Source organism: Parasteatoda tepidariorum, chromosome 1 (genome assembly GCF_043381705.1).
Source record: "Parasteatoda tepidariorum isolate YZ-2023 chromosome 1, CAS_Ptep_4.0, whole genome shotgun sequence".
Lineage (NCBI taxonomy): Eukaryota > Metazoa > Arthropoda > Arachnida > Araneae > Theridiidae > Parasteatoda > Parasteatoda tepidariorum.
Window position 1 is genome coordinate 100,761,508 of NC_092204.1, and position 6,139 is coordinate 100,767,646.

Consider the following 6,139-nt stretch of genomic DNA (forward strand, 5'->3'; position numbering starts at 1 on the left):
CACCTAATTTCGATCAACCATTTAAATAAACAGCCATTTTAAATTTACCATAAAAGTAAGAACCGGCTATTACTATTCTATTTGGTAAGAGGCATAGCATCATGAAATAAAAAATACCGAATAATTTGTAATAGGAGTGAAAGTTCAGAATTTTTTTTTTTTTTATTCATTGTGATACTTCAGAGCAGGGCATAAAAATCATTTATTTGGTTCACAATTTTCTTTCTCAGTTTGAATTTCAGTTTCTTAGAAATAAGAAGAACAAAGTAAAATAATTTAAAAATCTATTACTTTTTATAAGTTACATAATGTTTCAATTGATATACTTATTTTTTTCAAGCTCCAAATGCATGGATGACTGCTATCTATGAGTGCGTTTTAAAGGTAACTAACTGCCTACCCGTTCTTCGTACGGAACAGAAAAAATAAATTAATTTAAAAAAAAAAACATCATCTGACAACATTGCGAAATCACGAACAAAAGTGACGAATAATGACGACACGATTATGAAATTAAAATAATTTAAATGTTTTTTATTTATTTTTATTTGTTATTAATCGTTGCATTACTGGATTAAGCAAAATAGATATAATTAGTTCATTCTGTCAGCTTAAAGATTAAATGTATTCAGTATCATCTGGCATAATTATATTGCTTGAAGTCAACACATGATATATAAAATTTATTACGAAATCAAGAAATTTTCTCCTGTACTTATATCTTTAATGAAGCCATACTAAACACATTTCCCCAATTTATATAATAAAAAATTGACAAAATTGATGCAGTTATAACAGGCACCAAATTAATTCAAAAAAATACTTTGTACCTATATTAGTATATAGTACTTATTAAAACAGCACCAAATACCATAGTACTAGTCATGCATATTACCAAAAATAATAAGGTATCATTGGAGTCAATAATACTATAGGAGTTATTTACGCTTTTCCAAAAGGAATGAGTAGCATTTCTGGATGAATTTGGTTTTTTAATAATCTGTTAATTTTATGTCAATTTGTACTTAAAAAATAAACAACTGACCTGTCTAAAATTGTCGGACGATTTTCCTTCACTCTCGATTTTTTTACTCTCTCTGCCTATGATTCCAATCTCTTCTCCTAAATTAATTAGATCCATATCTCCATTAATTTTGCTTTTGGAACATGGTTTATTTTATTATTTCAGGCAGGTAAGCAACGCAATTTGGCAGGACAGGTGGTCAACCACAACAAATGGGAGACATACCTATATCTTCTACCCAATGGTCAAGGAGAATAGACTCTCCAGCGATTTCTTTCTTAATCAATTTCTCACGGGTCACGGAGTTTTCGGCGAGCATCAAGCTAGGCTATTCCAAGCTACAGCCAGCTGTAAATACTGTGGAAAATATCAATCTCTTAAACACCTAATCGCCGAATGTGACAAATTCCGGACACTCCGAGGAAATCTCTTTCGTAATATGAACGACTTGACTCTTTGGTTCCGATCTAAAGCACAAAAATATGCTATCACTGAGATTATTAAACGTACCCTGGTAGATATAATGACACCAGACGATCTCATGGACCCTCTTCATATGAATCAAATTTAGATCTTTGCACCTAATTAACATCTCTCGGGGTTGCATAGCGACCACCTGCCCTGCCACAAACAGCTAATTGCTCTTAATGCTTTCTTTTAATTCTACTCATTTCACTTCATTGCTATTTATTTGTTTTTAACTTTGGAACCCTTTTGGTTCAATGATATTTTATATTTTATATTCTGGAAGCCTGTTGGTTCAATTTCTATGTTTTCAATGTTTTATTACGTTTAAATTGCTTTTGCTTGTCTAATTTACCTTTTGATCCAATGTTTTTAATGTTTACAATCTTTCACTTACCTGTTTACCCTCTTGGATCCAATGTTATATACTGTATTCTTTTTCAGATTGTTGTTGTTAGTAATATTCAAAGATACTTAAGAAATCATGTAATGCTATATCAAATTCGTCTCTATTCAAATCTAAGGCATACAAGTCATTGTCAACTAAAATTATAGGATGTCAACTAAAATTTAGGATAAGCATTAAATATTATTATATTTATTTATTATTCATTTATTTTGTTTTATTATTCATGTTTATCATTGTAAATTCTCATCTTCTTTTGTTTTCAAACTGGAAATTGTATTGCATCCTTTTGTTGATCAATAAATTTTCACCCCGGATGCCCCCGCTAAGGGGCGGGACGAGGATGAGCTTTGAATATTATTATTTCAGTTTGTACCTTTAACTAGCATTAAATAATCATTATTGACAGTAAAAAGAACTCTTTTTTCATTATGAATAATTAGATTTCAAAGATGTAGAGAATTCTTTTTTTAATGTTGAGTTTTTACGCAAATAATAAGCCTATTTTTCAGAAATCAAGATATTTATTTCATGCTTATCAAAGGCAATTATTATTTACATATAGAAGATTATTTACATTATATTATTTTACTTGTTTGTGTTTTACTTAAAAGAGCAGTTTGGATTTTAAATCCGTTAGATACCGATTGCAACTCTTTCTTTTTTTTTACTTGCACGAGTAAATGTTTCTAAGATGATGTTTACATAACTATACTGTATTAGCATAAGTTTGATATAGCATATTATTACGAAGCATAAAGTTAATTTGCGATCTGTGGTCATAGATTTTGTTTTATAACTGGACTGCCGATCCAATTCTGTGTTTACGAGTATCAATATTCAGCTCCGTAGTCTTGTAATTTTGAGCCCTACTCAGAAGACAAGGGATCTTCTGAAGAAATCTTGCTTTTGTGAGGGATATTTCGATTGAACTGACTCGCATTTGCATTACAAAAAGAGAAAAAGAAAAAATCCCACGGTTAACCTGATAATTATTTTCGACTAGAGCACTTATTGCCACTTACTGACATTAATTTGGTGGCGTAATTATTTTTGTAAAGGGAAAGCAAAGTGTTAAAATACTTATTTGTTACATAAATTGATTTTGATTCGTTTCATACAAAATAAAGACCAGCTGAAAACTTGTTTTAAAATACATTAGAATGTTAAAAGTAAACCAGCTTGCTTAAAAATCAAAAATTTCATAATAATTCTAGCTTAGAAATCAAAAATATATTAAATATTATTTGTTTTAAAATAAATATGATATTTGATATTTTTAGTTAAAGTATTAATATGTAAGTAATTTTTTCAATTAAAAATGTTTGATTCTAGATAAGTATGTACTTGACATTAAAAAATTTAATTTAAAACAGTTATAGCACTTAACAAATGAGAAAATTCTATTTTTCACACAGCATATTGGGGGTTCTGGCAGCTACTGTTCAAGTTTCTGAACGATAGCTCAAACATTTCTGGAGACATACCTACATAAAAACTCGTCATTTTATTATTATATAAGTAATTAAATATTAGTTTTAAGGCGTTATCAATAAAACAAACTTTTGAATCCATAATCCTTAGTTGTTTTCGTCACGTTTAATTTTGATCTTAAATTTGATCTCTCTGAACATTAGGAATCAGAAATAGAAAATAACTAATGGAGTATGCCCTAATATTATAAAACAGGTCATTGGAAATATTTTTTTGAGACTTGAACCGATGATCGGAGGAAGTTATAACATTGACAGTTTAGTCCATCATGTTTTACAATGAATGAATGCCAAATTTAATTCAGATTGAATCAGATTTATAAATTTATATTGAGTACATATATGAACGATAATACCCTATACGTTCTCATAAATATTCTGCTTTACTTTTATGAATACTTTAATAAAAATAAATAAAGGGAAAGTTTGTAATAATACAAATTTGAGATTAAGCGTATACTTTGCATTTTGATAAAATATATTTGATGGAATAAGTTCCTTCTGTTTTTTGTTTATTTATTTACTAAAAGTTAGTTAAATTCTAAAAGGAATTTAAATCACATAAGGAGCAAACGTATGATGGATTCTTTTTTATTTATAAATTATCTCTGAATATCTTTAGCATAAGTGGGGTTAACGTTTCGAGTAAAGAAAATGGATACATATCGAAATACTAGGCGCGCATCAAAATATCTGCTGACTGTCAAAATATCTTATATTTTTTTTAATATTTACGATAAATGCTGTAATATTTACTATATTTGGATGCTCAACACATTTTAGATTACAAAATTTCCTTAAAAATGCTTGTGCAAGGCATGTTCTATTTAAAAGATTATTTTTAATTTAATGCAAACGGTATTATAGAATAAAAATATTATTTATCTACTTTTTGATAATTTGTATACATATTATTTTGTGGTTAACCTTGGTCATATTTATAAGAATAAAAAATAGTACGTATTTTGCTTTCAAATATTTATTATTTATTTCAAGTACTTTTCTTCTTATGTCTACCATTTACAAAATTTGGTATTAAATGAACAAATTAAATTTGTGCTATATTTTACTAATTACTTCTTTAAAAACTCATACCAACTATTCAAACTTATTTGAAATTTAAACTTTATTTTAATATTTATTCAATGAAATATAATATAATGATGAGGTAAAGAGCTGGTCTGAATAATACAAGATTAATATCTTGATTTCATGCTCCATAAGAAGCATCTCGTCCATAAATACGAGATCTTTCATGGAAGATTTCTAAAAGTCGTCAACAAAGAGGAATGGCGCCAAACATAAGGTATTTTAGGGAGTCAATTCGGAGAAATATCTCGAACAACGATTTGCGTTGTGCTGAGAATAATTATCTTCGATAAGCATAATCGATTTATTCAAGAGAGAGAATTATCAAAAAGTGCTTACTTAGCAATAAAATATGCATTGAGAAAGTATACATAAATGCAAATGAATTGTGAAAATAACATTAATAATATAAGATGCAGAAACCAATTTTTTCATAAATTATGTTATTTTATTTAATTAAAATTCATGCAAACACGTATTCTGACCCGATATATTTTGGAGATTAGAAATCCGTATCATTCGAGAAAAAGGAACATTTATTTAGATAAAGTGCGTTTTTGTGTCTGATTTTGCAACTTAAAATATCTTCTGCAAGCAATGATAGCATATTTGAGGTCACCCACTCAAAAAAGTATATCACTAGATCAAAAGATATTCATGGCGGTCTGTTTATATTTAGGGCACTGTACTAGATTGTACTGATATAAAATAATTTCCTACCATAGATAGCCTGTTGTATCTCGGAATTTTCGTTTTTTTATGTCATTGACTTCTGACCGCTGTTATATTATTATATTTGGCTTAATAAAAAGAAAGTATTTTTTTATAGTTTGTATAATTACGTACTTCATAACTCTCTCTTCGATTTCTCAATGTTGATTCAGGTAGAATTTAAATTCCTTTTTCTTTAGCTAAGTAACTGTTCCTCATACGGAGTAAAAAATTTAAAAAAAACTAGTTACTAATAAATGAATAGGTGTAAATTTATACTGCAAAATTGTTCTCATAACTGAAAGTCATAAAGAGGCATATTTAAGAAATCAAAAATTATTGCCCTTCTTGATAACTTTATAGACTAAGAAAAACATGACTTCAGAAGTCTCATCTAAACGAGGACTGAATATACTCAGTATCATTCAGCGTCAGGTTAATTTTTGCAATCAATTCAAGATAGTCAATTTAATTTAAATTAATTTTTCCCCATTTCAATATGCGTTAGTTTTATTTTTTTGTAGTATAACAGAAACATAATAATAAGATAAAATATAATAATAAATAAAATTGTCCAATGTGCTTATAATGTGCAGGGCCTTTTGAAATTAGGATACTGGAATAAAGAGTCGATTTTAGGAACCAGTAATAAAAATCGTTCCAAAATTTCAATTAAATCATTCGTGATAGTTTGTTCATTGGTTAAGAAAGTAGGTTCATTAGTCAAATAATTTAAAGAATACATCAGAGAGAGTTCTCATTAAAAAAATTTATTGCACGTTCTTACATATTTAAAGGTGTACAATACGTCATCAGACTGTGATTTTAGATTGTTTTTATTGTACCAGACCAATTTGAAACTAATTGTTTGTTTTGTTTCTAGTGAATATTTAAAAGCGCGTTTATAAAAAATAAAATAAAAAATAAAATCTCCAGCATTTGAAGTTCAAA